Source organism: Bombina bombina, chromosome 3 (genome assembly GCF_027579735.1).
Source record: "Bombina bombina isolate aBomBom1 chromosome 3, aBomBom1.pri, whole genome shotgun sequence".
Taxonomy (NCBI): Eukaryota; Metazoa; Chordata; class Amphibia; order Anura; family Bombinatoridae; genus Bombina; species Bombina bombina.
The window spans coordinates 593,398,416-593,424,571 of NC_069501.1; positions in this window are offsets into that span (position 1 = coordinate 593,398,416).

A 26,156-nucleotide genomic window follows, 5' to 3' on the forward strand; every position below is an offset into this window, starting at 1 on the left:
AAATGGATTCTAATTTTGTTATTTTAAAAGGAACATATTTTATGTAGTGCACTGAGGCCTCGGCGGTAAAAGTTTGGGCGCGCAAAGCTGAAGTCAAACAGGGAACAGCCCCATCCCTTCCACCTGGGCATCCAGGAGACTTACACAACCCATTACTTTACTGGGTTGTTTGTTGGTAGCTGCCCAGCCTGCCCTGCCCTCTAGTCCCCCTGGCCAGCGCAGCGCCTATTTACCTCCTGTCCTCCTCTGACCTTTTCTTCTCTGACAGTTCCGTCCGCGTCCAGCCTCCAGGCAGCAGCACAGCAGTACAGGTTGGGGCCCGGCCCGCTCTGCAGAAGACTCTTTGGTTTTCTGACTGCCTTTGCTCCGCCTCTGGTCTCAGACTCACTTATGCTCCGAGTCCTCCCAGCCCCAGGTCTTAACCTCGCCCCACAGGGGGCCCCTAGCAGAGCTCAGCAGAGGGCAGAAGCAGATGTTCTGCCTGCACGGTCCTTACTTACGCTGGCTCCTCGCTCTCAATGAGGAGGGTCAGGGTAAGAAGGGACCGCTCAGGCTGAGGGAACAGGTCAACAGGACTAGGTAGTTGAAGTTCACACACACTGTGGACGTTCCGTGTCCACCCGGTAACCAGCCTCAGAGGAGCTCAGTCATGCTCTCTGCCCCAGCCAGCCTGCTCCTACACTCCCCTGCCGCCAGGCCGGGCAACATTAAATGCAATCAGCAGTAAAATAGTGGGCAGGGCTAAGGTAACCGGCGGCCCACCGGGCAAATGTCCGGTATGCCCTATGGCCAGTCCGGGCCTGTCTGACATAGTGTTTCAACTGAGCCCATGCTTTACTATTGGCATGCTTACACCAATCAACAATTCTTTGGAGAGTTACTGAGCAGTAATATAGAAAGAGGTTAGGAACTCCAAACCCTCCTATATCTTTTGGTCTGAACAATATATGCATTGCTACTCTGGGGAAATGTCCCTTCCAAATAAAATTATTAATAATATTTTGCAAATATGTCAGGTAAGTCTTTTTTTTAAAACTTTTTTTATTTATAACCAATAATGTATAATAACAAATAAGAAATATGTCAGAGTTGCATATATTCAATAATAACACCATTTTACAATATCGTATAAACATACAATTTTAACCTAGATATTCATATTTGACATGATTTATATCGGCCAGTACCCTCAATCAATATACTTCATACAATTCATACGTCATTATATACATCCTATGGCCTCTATTTAACAAAGTCTACTGGACCTGATCCGACAGTCCGCCAGACCTCGCTGAATGCGGAGAGTAATACGCTCTCCGTATTCCACATTGCACCAGCAGCTCACAAGAGCTGCTAGTGCAACGCCGCCCCCTGCAGACTCGCGGCCAATGGGCCGCCAGCAGGGAGGTGTCAATCAACCCGATCGTACACGATCGGGTTGATTTCCGGCGATGTCTGTCCGCCTGCTCAGAGCAGGCGGACAGGTTATGGAGCAGCGGTCTTTGTGACCGCTGCTTCATAACTGCTGTTTCTGGCGAGTCTAAAGGCTCGCCAGAAACACGTGCCCAGAAGCTCACTACGGAGCTTGTTAAATGTTTACATCATTGGTTTTTTTTATACTGTTAAACATATAACAAATGACCACAAAACCACAATACCAGACTAATAATATAGAATAAAAGAGAAGAAGGTAGGTAGGTAAGTCATAGGTATTGGTATAGGGAGTGCTAGAATCAAATACAATAGACGAGATAAAATTGTCATTTTGATTGCTGCAATTCCACATATGTAGGACAAGTATTTTTAGTGCCAAATATTCAGTTCAACTTGGCATGGCCTTTGAAGACCATCATAATTAAAGGGATACTAAACCCAAATGTTTTCTTTCATGATTCATATAGAGCCTGCAATTTTAAGCAACTTTCTAATTTACTCCTATTATCAATTTTTCTTTGTTCTCTTGCTAGCTTTATTTTAAAAAAAAGCAGGAATGTAAAGCTTAGGACCTGGTCCAATGCTGTATGCATTTATCGATGTGCAGCGGACATGATCCACTATATCGGATCATGTCCGCTCGTACTTACATAAATTGACCCCCAAATCTAGGACTAGAAGTAATGGATCTTCCTTATTTATCTAAGGAATAACTATGTAGCAGGATCAGAAGAGTTGCTACATGCTTATGTATGCAGTATACATTATACATTATAGCTTTTCTGGAGAGTGAAAAAGGACAAGTTTTTAGAGGTGAATTACAGGGAAAGCATGCAAAATAAATAATGAATGTATGATGGGGTTTTTCTACAGTATTTTTTATGATAACTATATTTTTGAGTTGAGTTTGAGTTGCTTGCAGTTTCTCTGCCATAGCTAACAGTTATGCAAAAAGTAATAATATAATAGTAAAAGTCAGATACTATTTATTTTTCATGTATGATCTTAAAGGGACATAAAACAGTGTTTGAATTAACATAAAAAGTACACGAGAGCAAAGCATAAGCAAAATAAAGTATATGTACAACCCCAATTCCGAAAAAGTTGGGACAGTATGGAAAATGCAAAAAAACAAACAAGAGTCATTTGAAAATTCAATTCACTCTGTACTTTATTGAAAACATATTATTAACACATTATTTTATTTTTATATTAAGATATCTTTAATATTAATTGCTCAGAGAAACTGATCTATGAGGCCTAATACCAACAACACACAAAAATCAGATAGCAGTTAAACCATTTATTTGAATACCATTTTTCAAGCTATAGAACGTATCTGTTTATGTGGTTAGGGGGTACTAAATACAACAAAATAGGCCAATACTGTGGATATTTGTCTGCTATATCACTTATGTGGCAGCTGGACAGACACCAGTCCACTCATTTTAAAGAGGAGAACTTTTTCATAAAATAGGCATTCTCACTTCTATGTATTGTGGGGCAGGGTTCGCCTAGTAGGTGATTGTCATTCCTCTGGCACTCACCAGCTACCTTGAACAACATGACTCAGAGACAAATATTTTAGTGACCCTTTTTTATTTCTGACAATTAAAACACTGAACTAACTATGCTGTTTCTAATTGTTTGCCATTTTTTGTAAAATTCTCCTATGAATGTTTAGGGAAACTACTGGTAAGCTTATTGGACTAAATACATATACCTAAAATCAATCTAATATTTTTCTATTTTTAATCATTTAGTGTACGTTTTAATTGACATTATGTATTTTTAAATACATACTAGTAAAATACAACTTTTAGGTTCTTGGGCTCAAAATCTCCTATGAGCACACACTAGAGTTGTGATAATTTCTTTCTTAACAATACTTCTTTTGTCATTTTATTTTTGTATAGTTAGTATGTTAGGCAACTATTGCAGCATTTATTTTCTTCACTCTGAGAACAGGAGGCTGGGTTTGAGTCTTAGGGGGAGATTTAATATTCACACCAGAAACAGAAGTTAAGAAGCAGAAGTTTACACAAAATTCGGACCTTACCATCTGAATGTCGCAGCTGAAATTGAGACTTATCAGACCAGGCAATGTTTTTCCAATCTTCTATTGTCCAATTTTGGTGAGCTTGTGCAAATTGTAGCCTCAGTTTCCTGTTCTTAGCTGACAGGAGTGGCACCCGGTGTGGTCTTCTGCTGCTGTAGCCCATCTGCTTCAAGGTTCGACGTGTTGTGCATTCATAGATGGTATTCATCATACCTTGGTTGTAACGACTGGTTATTTGAGTTACTGTTGCCTTTCTATCATCTCGAACCAGTCTGCCCATTCTCCTCTGACATCAACAAGGCATTTTTGCCCACACAACTGCCGCTTACTGGATATTTTCTCTTTTTCTGACCATTCTCTATAAACCCTGGAGATGGTTATGCATGAAAATCCCAGTAGATCAGCAGTTTTTTAAATACTCCAACCAGCCCGTCTGGCACCAACAACCATGCCACGTTCAAAGTCACTAAAATCCCCTTTCTTCCCTATTCTGATGCTCGGTTTGAACTTCAGCCTCTTCACCACATCTAGATGCCTAAATGCATTGAGTTGCCGCCATGTGATTGGCTAATTAGCAATTTGTGTTACCAAGCAATTGAATAGATGTACCTAATAAAATGGCCGGTGAGTATAGGTCTTAATGAGTGCAGTTTAGATGGTCCCCATTTCATTATAATTCACCTTTTTTTTTGCTGCACTAAATATAGGAGTAGAAGTAATGAATTTCCCTTATTTATCTAAGCCAGTGCTTTCTAAACTGTGTGCTGCGACACATTAGTGTGTCGGCGGCAGTGTGTAGGTGTGTCACTGCTTCAGCACAAACTTTTTAAAAAATGTTTTGGTTTCTGTCTTTCCTCCTGCCTGCTACGCATATCATGTGGTTGACACGTGATTGATACCTAGAGGGTCACAGATCATCTTAAGGGAATAGTAGTGCCTTTGGCTAAAGGGAATAGCACCATCCACCATTGGAAACGTTTTTCCCAAAGCTCTACATTAGAAGCCAGAAAAGGAAACATCATATTAAATTTAGAAGATGGATTAAAAGAAAAGACAAGGCTTGGTTCACTCTCTGAAAATTATTTTAATTAAAGCCTCAGGAACAGGAAAACAAACTCTTGTGTCTAAGCAGAAGGTTTAAAAATAAAATCCAGTTGTTTGGAAGTTTTTTTCACAGATGATTTAGGGTCTTGGACGCCTAAAGTGCATAAAGTCTCTTTAAACAAAGAACTAAGATGTTCAAGCTCGAACATGAAAGAGGTGGACTGTGTCTTGATCTTTAAAAAACCCTGAGCACCATAAAAAACTAACTTTTTTTTTAAATTTTATATTTTTATTAAGGTTTATGCACAAGATTACAAACAATAAAGATTTAGCAGTACAAACATTCATCTCCACGTAATAGATTGGATGCCAGCTTTTTTCAAATAAAGAAAAGTTATAAATTCCATGTATATAAGGTCAAAAATGATAACATAAAACCAATATAAATAAATATATAATGAAATGAAGGAGATTGCAGAGAGTCAAACTCAAATATGGTACTGCTCAGGTAACCTTGATTTTGTTTAGCTTTTAAGAGAATGTACAGTAAATCTTATCTTTTATAAGTAAGCTAGCGGAGACCACGCTGGCCTAATGTAGGGAGTTTCCATCCTATAACTATGGAGCTTGTAGATTTAAATGTCTAACATCAGTTTACAATGATTGTGTAGCTAACAAAGAATAGGATCCAGAACTACCTCATATTCCCCTATATTATGAGTAGAACTCATATGTCAAAGCAAACCGTTGCAACAAACCATAATTATCACATATGGCATAATTAACAGGGAGAGATTGTGCATAGAAGTAGAAAACTGCTGCCTCTAGCATGCAATTACAGATGAACTACAACATAATCCTACACTCTAGAATAAGGCAAAGGGACCCATACATAGCCAATATCAGACGGCATAGAAGATTTATGTAGGCTAAGGGCTAAGATGTAGTTATAGTGTGAACGGAATTTGTTATCCACGATCCCATGCATGTAGACTTTATCACCTGGGCACAGGGCCTATACCTAGGTGGCAGGTGAATTAACAATATTATTAGTCAGCTTAACGGGTTCTCATTTATTATAATGTAGTTCATGGTATATAATATAGTATATAATATTATAGAATATAAATGGAAAGTAGAACATGTGCATGTCGAAAAAATTTGGTTCGGATCAATTCAGATTTTTTCGAATTTCGGTTCGGATCGATTCGAATTCGGAAAAATTCAAATCAATTCGGTTCGGATTCGGTTCGATTCGGAAATTCGGAATTTCGGTAAGTGTTAGGTGGGATGTGCTGTGTATTAGACTAGTATTATGTACTGTATATTAGGTGTAACCCATAGCAGAGTGATATAACCTAATATACTGTACAATACTAGTGTAATCCATGGCCATCCGAATCTACCGAATAAATCCGAACTAATTCAGATTTATTCGGTAGATTCGGCACTATTTTAATTCGGAAATTCGAATCGATTCGAATCCCGAATTTTACGAATTTGGCCGAATTTCCGAATCGATCCGAAACGAATCGCACATTTCTAATGGAAAGGGGAGGGGGGCTATTAGGAGGAATAAGCCTTATGTAATGCCTTATTGGGGGTAGCTAATGGTGGTTAGATAAATATAGAAATATAAATCGCTCACTGATGGCAAATAGTAAACAAGATTGATAGTGAAGATGTCTGTTAGAAGGGCTATGTGAAGGCGGCTGGGTGGAGCATAATAAAAGCACCAGTATTGCTATATTGTGTTATAACTTCTCAGCCTCTAGAATAGAATGTCATTAGGAGTCATTGCATTATATGCCTGTCAGAACATATTACATCACCATAGGAGACTAATATAGATATTTGCTTCTTATTAATGAAACACATATTTATTTAATTAATATGGGAAAATGGACAGCAGGATATATTTTCCTTTGTTTATTAGATAAACAGTGACATGGGGGGGTAATGATAGGTTAATCTTTGTATATATGTAAATATCAGGCATCTGAAGTAGTATAGTAAAAGTTATGAGTTATCTAGTCTAGAAAGGAGGCATTATCAGGTCCAATTTGACCGTTTGAACTATCAACTTTGGACCTATAATAAGTAGTACTGACCTTAAGGTATGATTTGTAATTTGAGTATGATAATTATGCATATCTTAGTTCCTGTTTGGAGGAAGAACATTTATATACAACTGTATGCACCATACATCATTTACTTGATAAGTAATCGCTATTCAGCTGTTCTAAACTATAGAATATGGAAAGTAATATATAATTAGTACACTGACACTTAGTAGGATCTAAGTTCTTTTTTTTTTTTAGAGTTAGCCAGGAGGCCAATATATCAGAAACAATATCATATGTGCAAATTATCAAGTCCGGTTATCAAACAGTCATACATCAGAGCAATCAAATATCACATCAGGGGAACTCTATGGGCATATATGGGCTGATAGGACCTTAACCAATGCCACGTTTGCACTGTGTCCCTAAGGCAGCAGGTAATATCTGAACAAAGTCAGCTGTATAGTGTCTCCCTGCTTCGCCGCTTATGGCATCTCTTCCTCGCCCTGAAAGCCGGTGACTCTCGGCTGTAGGTATCATCCTTGCTCTCCCATATAGGTATGTAGGGTAAATTAGTTCCATAACGTGGAGGAGATAGTCTGCTTCTGGAGAGGATGCTAAATGGATCGCTGAGGCCGCATCAGGTGGTCGGAGTGCACCAGATGTTTCCTGTGTGAACGGGTACATTTCAGCAGTATGGTTTCCTCTCCCTTTGCTAATCTCTGCAGTTCCAGAGGTGGGAATCACTCGTACGAGCAGGTAACTCCGGAGTGCCAAGTCCTTGTCAGGCATAAGAGGATAGTTGTACCAGTTAGGTACTTATGTTATCCGATTATTTTGATGGTATTCACTGTACAGCTGCGGTACTCTATTATCACGTATTGTAGCCGGGACATCAGAAAGAGGCATAGTCACTGAGTGTTCAGTTAGCATATTGCTTGTGATAGCAGTTTCTGTAGTGGATAGGGTCTCAGTGGCCTCAGTTGCTTCAATCCGCTTGGCAGAATTCTGAGTCAGATCCTATATCTGTCCTTTATGACGCTTAGTCATTAGCTTGGAGTCTTCATAACACAACGTAAGTACAAGAATTACCTTATGCTCTAACTATTGAAGCTGGTCATTTAAGATGTCTAGAAGCCTTCTCTCGTGGCTAGGTCTCTCCAACATTATGCCTCCAAGTGGGCTGGAAGATGGCCGCTTCTTCGTAAGTCCCGGCACAAAAGAAACAAAGTGGATTTTCTTTGCTTGCTAGTCACTGGGCTTTATAATCCGGTTCTATGGGCCATTAAACACATTAAGTAGCCAAATTGTACTGAGCTGAACAGTCAAATATATAGTAAATTGTAATATATAGTCGGAGCTATGGCAGTATGCGACCGTTCAGTTTACGAGCTTGCTCCGCCCCCCTATAAAAAACTCACTTTTAGAAAAACAACCAGAGGTGTCTAATTCTGAAAACCATAAGGGCATCCTAAGGTGCTCTGATCTCTGTTTATGCAGAAGAACCTTAGGATGATTTTCAAACATAGAACTTTTGGGCATACTTGGAGGAGGCAAAGCAGCCATAACTTCAGAGCACACAAACCTTTATATTCTACAAAATAGAAAATTTGCATATTTGGAGGAGGCATAGCCACCACAACTACTGCACGCACAAACCTTTAAATCTTGGAGCAAACTCTGAAACACTCTCTTGTATTGAGGAAACAGACACCTAGGCCCATATTTATCAAGCTCCGTATGGAGCTTGAAGGGCCTTGTTTCTAGCGAGTCTTCAGACTCGCCAGAAACACAAGTTATGAAGCAGTGGTCTAAAGACAGCTGCTCCATAACCCTGTCCGCCTGCTCTGAGCAGGCGGACATGAATCGCCGGAAATCAACCCGATCGAGTACGATCGGGTTGATTGACAACTCCCTGCTGGCGACCGATTGGCCGCGAGTCAGCAGGGGGCGGCGTTGCACCAGCAGCTCTTGTGAGCTGCTGGTGCAATGTTAAATGTGGAGAGCGTATTGCTCTCGGCATTTAGCGAGGTCTTGCGGACCTGATCCGCACTGTAGGATCAGGTCCGCAAGACCTTTAATAAATAGACGCCCTAGATTAGGAGTTTTATGGTAATAAGGGTGCGGTGCTAACAAGCATTTTTTTCTCACCGCTCACTTAAGACAATGCTGGTATTACAGGTTTTTGGCGTTAGCCGCAAAAAGGTGAGCCTAGAGCAGAATTTATCTCCACATCTCACCTCAATACCATCGCTGCTTAAGTCAGCGGTGAGCTGGCTGAACATGCTCGTGCACGATTTCCCCATAGGTATCAATGGGGGAGAGCCGGCTGGAAAAAACTAAACACCTGCAAAAAAGCAGCGTTCAGCTTCTAACGCAGCCCCATTGATTCCTATGGGGAAATACATTTTATGTCTACACCTAACACCCTAACATGAACCCCGAGTCTAAACACCCCTAATATTACACTTATTAACCTGCTGCCCCCAATTTCTCTGCCACCTAACTACATTTATTAACCCCTAATCTGCCGCCAACATCGCCACCACTATATTAAAGTTATTAACCCCTAAATCTAAGTCTAACCCTAACACCCCCCTAACTTAAATATAATTTAAATACATCTAAATAAAATTACTACAATTAATAAATAATTCCTATTTAAAACTAAATACTTACCTATAAAATAAATCCTAAGATAGCTACAATATAACTAATAGTTACATTTGTATCTAGATTAGGATTTATTTTTATTTTACAGGCAACTTTGTATTTATTTTAACTAGGTAGAATAGTTATTAAATAGTTATTAACTATTTAATAACTTCCTAGTTAAAATACAAATAACATAATTTATGTAAGAATTTACCTGATAAATTAATTTCTTTCATATTGGCAAGAGTCCATGAGCTAGTGACGTATGGGATATACATTCCTACAAGGAGGGGCAAAGTTTCCCAAACCTCAAAATGCCTATAAATACACCCCCCCCACCACACCCACAATTCAGTTTAACGAATAGCCAATAAGTGGGGTGATAAGAAAGGAGGGAACGCATCAACAAGGAATTGGAATAATTGTGCTTTATACAAAAAAATCATAACCACCATAAGTGTTCAGTTAGCATATTGCTTGTGATAGCAGTTTCTGTAGTGGATAGGGTCTCAGTGGCCTCAGTTGCTTCAATCCGCTTGGCAGAATCCTGAGTCAGATCCCATATCTGTCCTTTATGACGCCTAGTCATTAGCTTGGAGTCTTCATAACACAACGTAAGTACAAGAATTACCTTATGCTCTAACTATTGAAGCTGGTCATTTAAGATGTCTAGAAGCCTTCTCTCGTGGCTAGGTCTCTCCAACATTATGCCTCCAAGTGGGCTGGAAGATGGCCGCTTCTTCGAAAGTCCCGGCACAAAAGAAACAAAGTGGATTTTCTTTGCTTGCTAGTCACTGGGCTTTATAATCCGGTTCTATGGGCCATTAAACACATTAAGTAGCCAAATTGTACTGAGCTGAACAGTCAAATATATAGTAAATTGTAATATATAGTCGGAGCTATGGCAGTATGCGACCGTTCAGTTTACGAGCTTGCTCCGCCCCCCCTATAAAAAACTCACTTTTAGAAAAACAACCAGAGGTGTCTAATTCTGAAAACCATAAGGGCATCCTAAGGTGCTCTGATCTCTGTTTATGCAGAAGAACCTTAGGATGATTTTCAAACATAGAACTTTTGGGCATACTTGGAGGAGGCAAAGCAGCCATAACCTTCAGAGCACACAAACCTTTATATTCTACAAAATAGAAAATTTGCATATTTGGAGGAGGCATAGCCACCACAACTACTGCACGCACAAACCTTTAAATCTTGGAGCAAACTCTGAAACACTCTCTTGTATTGAGGAAACAGACACCTAGGGCTCCATGTACTAAAGCATCAATTTTTTCGCCGACAACGTGTTTGCTCGACTCGCTCTAACTCGCAGCTAGCGAGATGTTGCCCGCCCGCCATATGTACTAAAAACTATTTAAAAAAAAGGCGCGTCTAATCCGCATCGAGCACTGGCGAATGATTCATACATATGACGCCTCGCTATTTGCGAATGTACTATTAATCGCTTACAAACTGTCAGTCATGTTTGTCCCACGTGACTGCAAGGTGTCAGAAACGTCAGCTTTGTCGCGGGAACATATTGCAGCACTATATAAGCTCTATTTAATAAAGTTTTTCAGACTGCATATTTCAAGAACTTGAAGCTTTACTGACTTTTATTGTTATCGATAAATTAAGTATGGCTACTTCTCGATCTGATTCACAGTCCAAATCGAAGAATCCCCACTTCTCACATCAGCAGAACCTGGTTCTTGTCGATATGGTGCTAGACTCATATGACTATTTATTTGGTTGTCGTTCGAAGCAAACGTCTAGTATCCGTAAAAAAAGTATATGGACCCGGATAAGTGATGCTGTCAGTGCTCAGGGACCTGGGAAAAAGGACGTTGATCAAATAAAAAAAAGGTACAACGACATCAAACGATTTGCAAAAGCCAAATTGGCAAAAGAAAAAAATTCAACCCGTGCTACCGGAGGTGGAACAGCTTATGTCGCTGATCTTAATGATTACGAGCAGAGACTGGTGCAGCGTCTAGGCCCAGAAGTAATCGTCGGGATCACAGATGATTGTGATAGCGACCTAAGAGGTAAAACATTTATCGAATTACTATAATTTAAATTGAATGTTGATCATATTGTAATTATCCATTAGAGTTGGTTTATACAAATATGTATCTTGTAAAGATATTTTGTCCAATCAATTTTTTGGTGCGTCAATTTTGATTAAGTTAAATCAATGAAGATTAATGCTAGATTTTTGTATAGCTTAACCAATAACGTATGTAATGTAATATTCATGATCACAGATGATTGTGATAGCGACCGAAGATGTAAAACAATTATCGAATTACTATTATTTGAATTGAATGATGATCATATTGTAATTATCCATTAGAGTTGGTTTATCCAAATATCTATCTTGTAAAGATATTTTTTCAAATCAATTTTTTGGTGCGTCAATTTTGATTACGTTACATCAATGCAGATTACTGTTAGATTTTTGTATAGCTTAACCAATAACGTATGTAATGTAATATTCATGATCACAGATGATTGTGATAGCGACCGAAGATGTAAAACATTAAAATAATTACTATTTTTTAAATTGAATGATGATCATATTGTAATTTTCCAGTGGAGTCGGTTTATAAAAATATTTAACATTTAATTATATTTTGGAAAATCAATATTTATTGGCGCCAATTTTGATTATAGTCCTATTACTGCTTTATTTTTGTATTGCTTTCTAAATAACAATTCTATTTTAATTTACTTCATTTTCTTGATATCCTTTGATGAAAAGCATATTTAGAACTGCTTACTAGCTAATAGACGCCTTTAATGGAAGTAAATTTCGATCTATTTTAAAATCTTAATTTCTTTATGACTGATGAACAAATCTTTTGTGGTTTAATGTCCCTATTCATCAAATCAAAAGCTGCGCCAAACAATATTGTTATTGCTATGTGAGCTCTGTATTCAACGATCGTTTGAAAATACAGTGCTATATTTTTGTAGACAAATTCACAAAAACAAACGTTACAGTATACATTAGACAAGCATGTATACAGACCAAAAAATATACACTTATACATGCAGATACACACACACTAATATTATACACTTACACATGCAGATACACACTCTCAACATTAGTGTATATATAATATCAAGATATTGTTTTTTAAGCGGATTAATGAGTGTTTAAATGCTATTATTTAAAAAAAACTTGAATAGTTGGTTTCACATAAAACAATAGTCCTGTGTTTATGTAATCTTTCATTCTATTCATTATTCTTTCATTCTATTCATTCTATTCATTCATTCATTCAACTAATTTATGATGTATCAACAAGCTCTTATAAGTATTCTTTGAACTTGTCATTTAATTAGCAAATGAGCAGACGACTCTTTTTCGTTTACAGTTAATTGTTAACAAGGTAATTAAATGACAAGTTCAAATAACACTTATAACAGCTTGTTGATACATAATACAATGAATGAATAGAATTAAAGAATATAATAGAATGAATAATGAATAGAATGAAAGATTACATAAACACAGGACTATTGTTTAATGTCAAACAAAGTACTCAACACTTTTTAAATACTAGAAACAAGCTTTACAAAACAGTTTCAATACAAACAACCTTGAGTGTCTACAAAAATTTTTAATTTTTACATTCAAATTCTTCAACCTGGTTACTATTGTGTGTGCTACACTGTCCCTTTCAATAACCACTATTTTAAATTTTAAATATTAGTTGTTTATTAATCTTCTATGGATCGAAACATGAATAACGATTGATTTTATTTATCTCTTAACAGCTCGACCACAATCCGTGACAGCTAGGGGTGGTGATGACCCTGCTTCAGCCATTCCATCAACCTCCTCTGGGACATCGATGACTAGTGGTGGTGTCGTTATTGGGCAAACGATAAGAAGCACATCATCTGCTAGCCATACCTTTTTATCAGCGGATACACTTCCAGATATCCGTACCAGCACCCCTGAAACCAGTGTTGGTAGAGGTACAGGTAAACAATATATTTTCATTTTTTCCATTCTCCTCTGGTCATACTGGTCAAAGCTAACCGAAATTCGCTTTCTCTCAAAAAATCTAATTACTTGAATTCCCTTTTTTTTTTTTTTTTCTTTTAAAAGCGTGGTAGTTTTTGCTCACTTAGGCCATATAGATAACATTGCTTTATTGTAATTTTTTTATTTTGGATTTTTCACTAAAGAAATTTTATTTTAATATATATATATATTTTTTTTTTTTATCATAGCTGACCTTGGACATCTTTTTCGGGACATGACGGGAAGTTCTCCACGGTTGTTTGATGGTGAGAATCTGTACTATTAATACATTCCTTTTTTTTTAAATTTTCTTCTTATACATAAATATCAAGATATCAACATCTTCATATATATTATTATTTTTAGGATATATAAAGATATATATTTATATAAATAAAAATATATATATTGCTATCTATATATATATATATACATATATATATATAAATATATCTATATATATACACATTTATATATATAGATAGATATATTTAGAATTTTAGATCATAAAAAGGCATCAATCACTCGTCATTTAAAATTAAAAAGAGCATTTAATAATACAAAAGCTTCATTAAATTTTCTAAAAAAAAAAAAAAAAAGATTATTTAATTTTGTGTTATGAACAGTTGAATTTGAGTTACAAATGACATGTGAGTGCTGCCTTTTTTCCATAGTACATATTCACAGCTGCTACTAAATATTTTAAAATCGTTAAAAAAAAATTTACATTTTTTTTTAAAATATATATATAGATATATATATATATTTTTTTTTATATATATATATTTATATATCTACATTATATTTTTATATAGATATTAAAATCTTAATATATTCATATATATTTATTTTTTTATTTTTAATTTTCACAGATCCAGAGGAGTCATCGAGGGAGGTCATCTTAAACCTGGTTGCTGTACAACCAGAAAGACCTGAGGAGGAGGAACTTCAATCCAGGGATCATGGAAGTGAGACCCCAGATTTGTTGGATGATATCATGGATGCTCAACCAATGGAGATCCATGAACCTGTCCCTGATGAAGCAGAAGTACAAGAACAAACAATTCAAGGAAATGTAGAGCCAGCGGAAACACAATCTAATGAAAGACCTGTGGTACCTGGCAACAATGAAATTGAAGAAGTGGATGATGTCTGTCTCAATGAAATGATCTCTCTTGCTAGACAATATAGGGTGGATCATAGAGAGTTACAGAATGTTTTAATCGCACACCTGGACCGAAGTGCATCATTAGCAGAAAGACAATTGCAGTTAGACAGAGAGAGGTTTGATTGGCAGAGGCGAATGGACGAGGAGCACAACGAACAGATAAACCGTTCATTACGCCTCGCAGAACAAACAATGAATTCTCTCCTGTCCATTATTCGTGAAAGACAGGGTCCTTCTGAACCAAATAGGCCAGGACAGTAGTGATAGACATCTTTATTAATTGTATTAATAACTTGAGTTTATACTGTTTTTGATGTTGCACTTTTTGATTTGTTTTATATTTTTGTTCAAAATATATTTATATTTTCGAGTTGCACTAATATTTTTAAAAAAAATTTTTTGTGTTTTTTATTAAAATTTTTGAAAAAAGAATGAATACAAATTTTTTTTCATTGAAATTTTTTTTTTATTGATTACAATATTTTTTTTTTTTATGAAATGGTAAAAAAAAAAAAAAAAAAAACTTCAATTTTTATAACAAACACTCATCATCCCTTTTTTTTTTTGGATGTTTCTAAATTTGTAATTTTTTAATAACTTGAGTTTATACTGTTTTTGATGTTGCACTTTTTGATTTGTTTTATATTTTTGTTCAAAATATATTTATATTTTCGAGTTGCACTAATATTTTTAAAAAAAAAATTTTGTGTTTTTTATTAAAATTTTTGAAAAAAGAATGAATACAAATTTTTTTTCATTGAAATTTTTTTTTTATTGCTTACAATATATTTTTTTTTTATGAAATGGTAAAAAAAAAAAAAAAAAAACTTCAATTTTTATAACAAACACTCATCATCCCTTTTTTTTTTTGGATGTTTCTAAATTTGTAATTTTTTTTCTCAAAACAATAGAAAGTGTTTTAAAAGATTTATTTAAAAAAAAAATACTAAATGCCATATTTCTGGTACAAAAAATCAACTTGCTCCATCAACATTCCCATTATAGACCTAATTTTTGCCAATTTAATTTTGAAGTTATCATCCAAAAAAGTTTGTGTGCTTTCATCGATTTTTTCTTCAAAAACTTCTATACCTTAAAATAAATAAAAATAAATTAAATTCACATATTAATCACATAACAAAATATAAATAATATATTGATATCTGTATATACCTTCATTGTCTTTGGGAGGTATGATATCCATATCATTTTCTGTCTGCACAATTTTTTCCTCTAATGTGTAAGCATCGCTTGAACCGGAGGCTAAAGTAAAATAAATAAATAACATTTTTAATTTTTAATTTATTGTTTTTACAATTATTCTATTTTTGACAAAGGTAACTAAATAAAATACCTTTGTCTATCAGATTTTTTTTAGGAGGAAACATGTTTTGTCCAATATCATTACTTGTTGCGTATACCATGCCATCCAATTCTATTTCAACTTGTACCGCTTTGTCCAAAGGTTGACCTTTTTATAAATATATAAAAAATTAAAATTAAAATTAAATTATTTTTTCTATATTTCACTTCCCTAAAAAACAAAAATTCTAATACCTCTTCCAAGATTAGTATCATCATCTTTTGTGCATGGCTCATCGACCTCAAGATCAAAATAATAATTAGGTTCTTTTTCAAAGGATGGAATTTCTTCATAAGAACATCCAGGGATATCTAAATGTGCATTAGATTATTAAACATCATTTTTTTTTTAATTATTATTTATTTTATTTACAATTTATAAAACCTTGTTAACGCTGTTCTATAGTTATGTACCTTTTTGAGTGTTGACAGCCATTTTTTTCACTGCTCTGTTATTTTTGGGAGTCATTGGTATGTCCATAAGTGTCAAAGGAAGGGGTGGTGAAGTGATCCCACTATTTGGCGTTTCAATCCTTATTTCTCTTAAATAACGTGGAATTTTTTGAGTTTTTGATTTTGATTTTTTCATATCTGTTTGTAAAAATTGACTTTATTTTTATAGTTGTAATGATTAATAGATGTTAATTTTCATTTCATATATGCAAGTTGAAGATATACTAAAAACAAACATTTTCTGTATTAATAATACTAAAAATATATGATTAAATCGATTATCGAATGCTACTATCAATGTAAAATTGGATTTTGAGATTTCTATTAATTAAAGGATTATTATACACTACATTCTAGTTTAATCAACAAGTATATAGCTTACTTAAAGGTGAATAGCTTTATAAAAAAATAAGATACTATAAATAACAGTCTATTAAAGCTAAAGGAACAATGAACATAATTTTTGTCTTTCAATGTTCAGATAGAAAAGTTATAACGGAATACTGAAAGTCAAATGTGTTGTCCCTTGTTCCTACTATTATTGAAAATCAATCAATGGTGAAAGGTAAAAGATGACGCAGTTATTGGACTTACTATCAATAACTATTAAAATTGAAAGTTACTATAAGTAACACTAAACATTTATACTTACAGTTTCTTATTAGTCGTTTAATTGAATTGTAATAATTAGTTTCCCTACGCCTCAAATCGCTGTACTTTCTTAGGCATTGACGTCTTGTCCTTTTTATCTTTGATACTCTATACATCCTTCTTATCATTTCGTATATAATATGATCACGACTGTCCTGCTTTACCAATCGAACTCCTCCCATACGATGAGGAAAATATCGTTCCATTGCATATACCAGAATGACTATTTCTCCAGCTGTGAAAGGCTCCGTTAGCGACATGTTAGTATCTGACGTCACAACTATACTTGTCAATCAAATTGACGCATGACTATTTTTACAATGTATCATTATTTTTTGTTGAATCTTTATTTTTCTAATACTATGTAACATGAATAATATTGTTGTTCCGACTAACCATTAATAACCAATATTATATTAAATTTCTGTTGGAACGATAATTTTTGCATGAGGAATGAACAATGACGATATAAATATATCGTCAGGGATAATCTTTTTTTTAGTACATCACTATATCCTAGGTCATTGACCACAGATAACACTACCAATATATATATTCTCAAATTTTGTGATTCATTTATATTTGATACAATTACTATGTAACAAAATCACTGGTTAAATGTAGAATAGTAAGTCTAATATGTAACCTTTTGAATAGATAAATGTTGAACTTTTTTAGTTATGTAAATATATTAGTTGTATTAGGATAGAAATAGTTATAATTCTTATTCTTGTTGCCTTTTGAACTTAAAATAAATTGTTATATTATTTTCATTTAAAAAAAAATCTGTTTCATTTATTTTTGTGGTGTGAACAATGAAAATAAGGTTTGTTTAGAAAAAGGGCTACAAATAAATAACAATATGATGATGTTGCACACAAATTTTATTTGAAAAAAACAAAAAAAAATGCAGAACACAATTTACATAAGATGAACAAATTGTTAGAGAAAGATCAATCTTCGAAATATTGGTCAGAAACCATATCCCTTGTGGCCATGCCACGTCTATTGGTGTTTTCTCTGAAAATTTCTTCTGGAAAGTCATTAAAAGGCATGGCAATATCGTCATCAATGGGGCATCCTCTTTTGGTGGCAATATTATGCAAGACACAGCAAACTAAGATGATTCTTGCAACTTTTTCTGTAGAATACTGCATTGCACCGCCAGATCTGTCCAGACATCGGAACCTCATTTTCAATAATCCAAAAGTCCTTTCGATGACACCCCTTGTGCTCTTGTGTGCTTCATTAAAACGAATATGTTTCCGGAGTTGGGGGTTATTATAGGGTGTCAGAAGCCATTCATAACAAGGGTAACCGGCATCCCCTGTAATTAAAAAAAAAAAAATATTGATGTAAGTCATTCCAAAAAGACAAAATAATTTTTATTAGTTATTGAGGCTAGCGTCAAATTAGTATAAATTTGTAACAAATTAAAAATTTAATTATATAATGTGTTTTTTTTTCAGAATTTATTTATATATCCTTTGTTGAAAAAATATCAATGCACAAATGTGAGCCAATCAAACAAGGCCTCTAGGTGCATCAACCAATCGGCAGCTATTGAGCATATATCTAGATATGATTTTCAACAATTGATATAAAAAGAATAAAAAGTCAATTTGAAAGTCGTTTAAAATTACATGCTCTTTAGAAAACCTTTAAAAATTTTGGTTGAGTTCAATTCAAGCTTACCTAATAACCATCCCTCTGGCATTTCCCCATTTTCGAATTTTTGGTACAGTCCAGTCTGCCGCAGGATATAAGCGTCATGGCAGGAGCCAGGGTAATTTGATCTCACGCTGATAATTCTCATTTTGGGGTCACAAACCATCTGTACATTCAAGGAATGGCAGGACTTTCGGTTGCGGTAAATCTCCTCCCGTAACCGTGGCGGTCGAACTGCAATATGGGTACAGTCTATTGCCCCAAGAACATTTGGCATTCCAGCCACACTGTAGAATTGCGACTTTATCGATTGCCACTCTTCTGTGGTAGATGGTAGACAAACATATTCGGGGAATATATGCATGAGTGCATCGATAACTTTGGAAAGATGACGAGAAAAGGCAGACTGACTGAAACCAATGATGACGCTGGACACTGCCTGAAATGATCCGGTGGCAAAGAAGTGCAAGGCAGCAAGAAACTTTAGTATTCCGGGAATGGCCCTTGAACGAGCCGTCACAGGCTCTAGAAAATGTGCTATTTGAGAATATAAAGACAATATTGAATGTCGATCCAGACGGAACCTTTGAATAACCTCTCGATTGGAAAGGGCATCTAAAGGAACCCGAGGAAGGAATACCCGCTGTACTCGTAATCGCCTTCTTCGAACCGGATTTGGGGCATCAGGTTGACGAATTTGCCTTCTACCCCTCATTTGCATCAGACGAACAATATAAAGTTGAAGAAGTGTCTCCATATGGCTAACAGGATCAAAAGTGAGTAACCATTCAATTGTACACCTCTTTTAAATCAGTTGTAGGCGTTGATCTGATAGACCCTATTGTTTATTATGGTGCTCGCCACCTATTAGCTGGCGAGGGATTTTTAACGAGGTAGGTGCGGAGAAATTCACGAGCGTAGAAATAGATAGTTTAGTAATTCCTGTTTTGTGCGAGATTTATGTCGAGCGAGTATTTTCTAGCTACAAAAAAGACGAGAATTCAAGATTTGCGGGCAAGTTCGCTCGCCGTTTTTTAATATAAGGTTTTCAATGGATTCGTGGGATAGTACATACGGTTATTGATCCGCACGCAGAAATTTAGACGAAAATAGTCACGAAGACCTCGCAGACAGCTTAGTACATGGAGCCCCTAGGCCCATATTTATCAAGCTCCGTATGGAGCTTGAAGGGCCTTGTTTCTAGCGAGTCTTCAGACTCGCCAGAAACACAAGTTATGAAGCAGCGGTCTAAAGACCGCTGCTCCATAACCCTGTCCGCCTGCTCTGAGCAGGCGGACATGAATCGCCGGAAATCAACCCGATCGAGTACGATCGGGTTGATTGACAACTCCCTGCTGGCGGCCGATTGGCCGCGAGTCAGCAGGGGGCGGCGTTGCACCAGCAGCTCTTGTGAGCTGCTGGTGCAATGTTAAATGTGGAGAGCGTATTGCTCTCCTCATTTAGCGAGGTCTTGCGGACCTGATCCGCACTGTAGGATCAGGTCCGCAAGACCTTTAATAAATAGACGCCCTAGATTAGGAGTTTTACGGTAATAAGGGTGCGGTGCTAACAAGCATTTTTTTCTCACCGCTCACTTAAGACAACGCTGGTATTACAGGTTTTTGGCGTTAGCCGCAAAAAGGTGAGCCTAGAGCAGAATTTATCTCCACATCTCACCTCAATACCATCGCTGCTTAAGTCAGCGGTGAGCTGGCTGAACATGCTCGTGCACAATTTCCCCATAGGTATCAATGGGGGAGAGCCGGCTGGAAAAAACTAAACACCTGCAAAAAAGCAGCGTTCAGCTTCTAACGCAGCCCCATTGATTCCTATGGAGAAATACATTTTATGTCTACACCTAACACCCTAACATGAACCCCGAGTCTAAACACCCCTAATATTACACTTATTAACCTGCTGCCCCCAATTTCGCCGCCACCTAACTACATTTATTAACCCCTAATCTGCCGCCAACATTGCCACCACTATATTAAAGTTATTAACCCCTAAATCTAAGTCTAACCCTAACACCCCCCTAACTTAAATATAATTTAAATACATCTAAATAAAATTACTACAATTAATAAATAATTCCTATTTAAAACTAAATACTTACCTATAAAATAAATCCTAAAATAGCTACAATATAACTAATAGTTATATTTGTATCTAGATTAGGATTTATTTTTATTTTACAGGCAACTTTGTATTTATTTTAACTAGGTAGAATAGTTATTAAATAGTTATTAACTATTTAATAACTTCCTAGTTAAAATACAAATAACATAATTTATGTAAGAATTTACCTGATAAATTAATTTCTTTCATATTGACAAGAGTCCATGAGCTAGTGACGTATGGGATATACATTCCTACAAGGAGGGGCAAAGTTTCCCAAACCTCAAAATGCCTATAAATACACCCCCCACCACACCCACAATTCAGTTTAACGAATAGCCAATAAGTGGGGTGATAAGAAAGGAGGGAACGCATCAACAAGGAATTGGAATAATTGTGCTTTATACAAAAAAATCATAACCACCATAAAAAGGGTTGGCCTCATGGACTCTTGCCAATATGAAAGAAATGAATTTATCAGGTAAATTCTTACATAAATTATGTTTTCTTTCATGTAATTAGCAAGAGTCCATGCGCTAGTGACGTATGGGATAGCAAATACCCAAGATGTGGAACTCCACGCAAGAGTCACTAGAGAGGGAGGGATAAAAATAAAGACAGCCAATTCCGCTGAAAAATGAATCCACAACCCAAAACAAAAGTTTTAATCTTATAATGAAAAAAACTGAAATTATAAGCAGAAGAATCAAACTGAAACAGCTGCCTAAAGTACTTTTCTACCAAAAACTGCTTCTGAAGAAGAGAAAACATCAAAATGGTAGAACTTAGTAAAAGTATGCAAAAAAGACCAAGTTGCTGCTTTGCAAATCTGATCAACAGAAGCTTCATTCTTAAAAGCCCAGGAAGTAGAAACTGACCTAGTAGAATGAGCCGTAATCCTCTGAGGCAGGGATTTACCCGACTCCAAATAAGCATGATGAATCAAAGGCTTTAACCAAGATGCCAAAGAAATGGCAGAAGCCTTCTGACCTTTCCTAGAACCAGAAAAGATAACAAATAGACTAGAAGTCTTTCTGAAATCTTTAGTAGCTTCAACATAATATTTCAAAGCTCTTACCACATCCAAAGAATGTAAAGATCTCTCCAGAGAATTCTTAGGATTAGGACACAACGAAGGGACAACAATTTAGCTACTAATGTTGTTGGAATTCACAACTTTAGGTAAAAATTTAAATGAAGTCCGCAAAACCGCCTTATCCTGATGAAAAATCAGAAAAGGAGACTCACAAGAAAGAGCAGATAATTCAGAAACTCTTCTAGCAGAAGAGATGGCCAAAGGGAACAATACTTTCCAAGAAAGTAATTTAATGTCCAGAGAATGCATAGGCTAAAACGGGGGAACCTGTAAAGCCCTCAAAACCAAATTAAGACTCCAAGGAGGAGAGATTGACTGAATGACAGGCTTGATACGAACCAAAGCCTGTACAAAACAATGAATATCAGGAAGATTAGCATTTTTCTGTAGAACAGAACAGAAAGAGCATAGATTTGCCCTTTCAAGGAACTTGCAGACAAACCTTTATCCAAACCATCCTGAAGAAACTGTAAAATTCTAGGAATTCTAAAAGAATGCCAAGAGAATTTATGAGAAGAACACCATGAAATGTAAGTCTTATAAACTCGGTAATAAATCTTTCTAGACACAGATTTGTGAGCCTGCAACATAGTATTAATCACTAAGTCAGAGAAACCTCTATGACTAAGCACTAAGCGTTCAATCTCCATACCTTCAAATTTAATGATTTGAGATCCTGATGGAAAAATGGGCCTTGAGATAGAAGGTCTGGCCTTAACGGAAGTAGCCAAGTTGTCAACTGGACATCCGAACAAGATCCGCATACCAAAACCTGTGTGGCCTTGCTGAAGCCACCAGCAGTACAAATGAACGCTCCATTATGATTTTGGAAATCACTCTTGGAAGAAGAACTAGAGGCGGAAAGATATAAGCAGGTTGATAACTCCAAGGAAGTGACAACGCGTCCACTGCTTCCACCTGAGGATCCCTGGACAGATACCTGGGAAGTTTCCTGTTTAGATGAGAAGCCATCAGATCTATTTCTGGAAGCCCCCACATCTGAACAATCTGAAAAAACACATCTGGGAGAAGAGACCACTCTCCAGGATGTAAAGTCTGGCGGCTGAGATAATCCGCTTCCCAATTGTCTATACCTGGGATATGGACCGCAGAGATTAGACAGGAGCTGGATTCCGACCATGCAAGTTTCCAAGATACTTCTTTCATAGCTTGAGGACTGTGAGTCCCACCTTGATGATTGACATACGCCACAGTTGTGACATTGTCCGTCTGAAAACAAATAAACGGTTCCCTCTTCAGAAGAAGGAGTTCGAAAATATTGATTGGTAATCTCGCCTCTTGAGATTTCAAAACCCCCTGCACTGTCAGAGATCCCCAGACAGCTCCCCAACCTGAAAGACTTGCATCTGTTGTGATCACAGTCCAGGTTGGACGAACAAAAGAGGCCCCTTGAACTAAAAGTCAGAGATAGTCGAATATTGGGATTTAAGGATATTGATTGTGATATCTTTGTATAATCCCTGCACCGTTGGCTCAGCATACAAAGCTGAAGAGGTCTCATGTGAAAACGAGCAAAGGGGATCGTGTCCGATGCTGCAGTCATGAGACCTAAAACCTCCATGCACATAGCTACTGAAGGGAATGATTGAAACTGAAGGTTCCAACAAGCTGAAACCAATTTCAGATGTCTTTTGTCTGTTAGTGTCAGGATTATAACCTGGAATAGCTCCTGCTTGTTTTATCTGGGGTTGTACTGTTTCTTTAACTGCCTCCTTTTCACTTCCTCTCACTATAAATTCTAAGCACTCCTACAGATCCTTGCTTGGTATTGATCTGTTTTCCTTCACAAAGACATTCCTGCTAAGCCTCACTTGCAGACCGGATTGCAAGTTCCTCTATCTCTGCTTATTGTTTGACAAGCAAGATCTCTCTGCAGCTCCGGCACTTCTGCCTTCCATCTACAGTGCAGCCGGATCTATCGGATCACTCCGCGGTGACGTCACACGCCAACGGCACCAGTCGCATCAACTCCTCACTCCGGAGCTCCTGAACTGAAGCAGCTAGGAAGCCGCCTACACTTCCAGGGGTACCCTTCTGGCCTCACTCAGGTACACCCTGCCAACTATTTATTATGGTTGTAATAAGACTTTACCAGAATACAAGTATTTATCTTCACTCTGACAATAACGCTTGCCTGCTTGCTTTTTCTAAGTAAATAGTGACTGTCCTATTTTTGTGAACAACACCTGCTTGTTACTTACCTTGATTACATCTATTCTAAAAGAACATTGTAAACATAATGGTTATATCAGCTTACCTATCAATATGTTATATCTGAGTATAACACAGGTTTTAGATGTTAGGGGCTATGCTGCATCTATTCAGTGAAAACTCACATGTGGCAACTATCATAGTCTCCTTACTCTAAGTAAACCAGTATATAAAACTGCTCCATGAAAATTGTGGGACTCACTTTGCCTTCATAGGTAATTCTTATGAACTCCACATTTTTCACAGCAACAAAACAAAACTTTATTTTTTATGAATCTCAGCAGCTGAGGTCTGATAATAGAACTTTTCTTTCTCCAGTTTGTTACAGCCTGACAGTTAGAGACAAAGTCATGGATACTGAATCTATTTGGAATCCTAAAAAGGTTACCCTTGTCTGAGGAATCAAGGAACTTTTTGGTAAATTGATCCTCCAACCATGTCTTTGAAGAAACAACACTAGTTGATTTGTGTGAGATTCTACAGAATGTAAAGACTGAGAAAGTACCAAGATATCGTCCAAATAAGAAAACACTGCAATACCCCGCTCTCTAATTACAGAGAGTAGGGCACCGAGAACCTTTGAAAAGATCCTTGGAGCTGTTGCTAGGCCAAAAGGAAGAGCAACAAATTGGTAATGCTTGTCTAGAAAAGAGAATCTCAGAAACTGATAGTGATCTGGATGAATCGGAATATGAAGACATGCATCCTGTAAGTCTATTGTGGACATATAATGCCCTTGCTGAACAAAAGGCAGAATAGTTCTTATAGTCACCATCTTGAATGTTGGTATTCTTACATAACGATTCAAAATTTTTAGATCCAGTACTGGTCTGAAAGAATTCTCCTTCTTTGGAACAATGAACAGATTTGAATAAAACCCCAGACCCCGTTCCTGAAAGGGAACTGGCACAATTACCCCAGATAACTCCAGGTCTCAAACACACTTCAGGAAAGCCTGAGCCTTTACTGGGTTCACTGGAATGCGTGAGAGAAAGAAACTTCTCACAGGCGGTTTTACTTTGAAACCTATTCTGTACCCTTGAGAAACAATGTTCTGAATCCAATGATTTTGGATTGAATTAATCCAAACATCCTTGTAAAATCTTAGTCTGCCCCCTACAAGCTGCGCTGGAATGAGGGCCGCACCTTCATGCGGACTTGGGGGCTGATTTTGATTTTTTAAATGGCTTGGATTTATTCCAGACTGGAGAAGGCTTCCAATTGGAAACCGTTCCTTTAGGAACGAAAACGGTTAGCAGCCCTAAATTTACCTTTAGATTTTTTATCCTGAGGCAAAAAAGCTCCCTTCCCCCCAGTGACAGTTGAAATAATAGAATCCAACTGAGAACCAAATAATTTATTACCTTGGAAAGAAAGAGATAACAACTTTGATTTAGAAGTCATATCAGCATTCCAAGATTTAAGCCATAAAGCTCTTCTAGCTAAAATAGCTAAAGACATATATCTGACATCAATTCTAATGATATAAAAAATGGCATCACAAATGAAATTATTAGCATGTGGAATTAGCTTAACAATGCTATACACATTATGATCTGGTACTTGTTGCTCTAAAGTTTCCAACCAAAAAGTTGAAGCAGCAGCAACATCAGCCAAAGAAATATCAGGCCTAAGAAGATGACCTGAACATAAATAAGCCTTCCTTAGATAAGTTTCAAGCTTCCTATCTAAAGGATCTTTAAAAGAAGTACTATCTGCCATAGGAATAGTAGTACGCTTTGCAAGAGTAGAGATGGCCCCATCAACTTTGGGGATCTTTTCCCAAAACTCCAATCTATCAGTCGGCAAAGGATACAGTTTCTTAAACCTTGAAGAAGGAGTAAATGAAGTACCCAGTCTATTCCATTCCCTATAAATTACATCTGAAATAGCATCAGTAACTGGAAAAACCTCTGGAATAACTACATGAGGTTTAAAAAACGAATTTAAACGTTTACTGGTTTTAATATCAAGAGGACTAGTCTCCTCCATATCTAATGCAATCAACACCTCCTTTAATAAGGAACGAATATACTCCATTTTAAATAAGTATGACGATTTGTCAGTGTCAATATCTGAGGCAGAATCTTCTGAACCAGATAGATCCTCATCAGAGA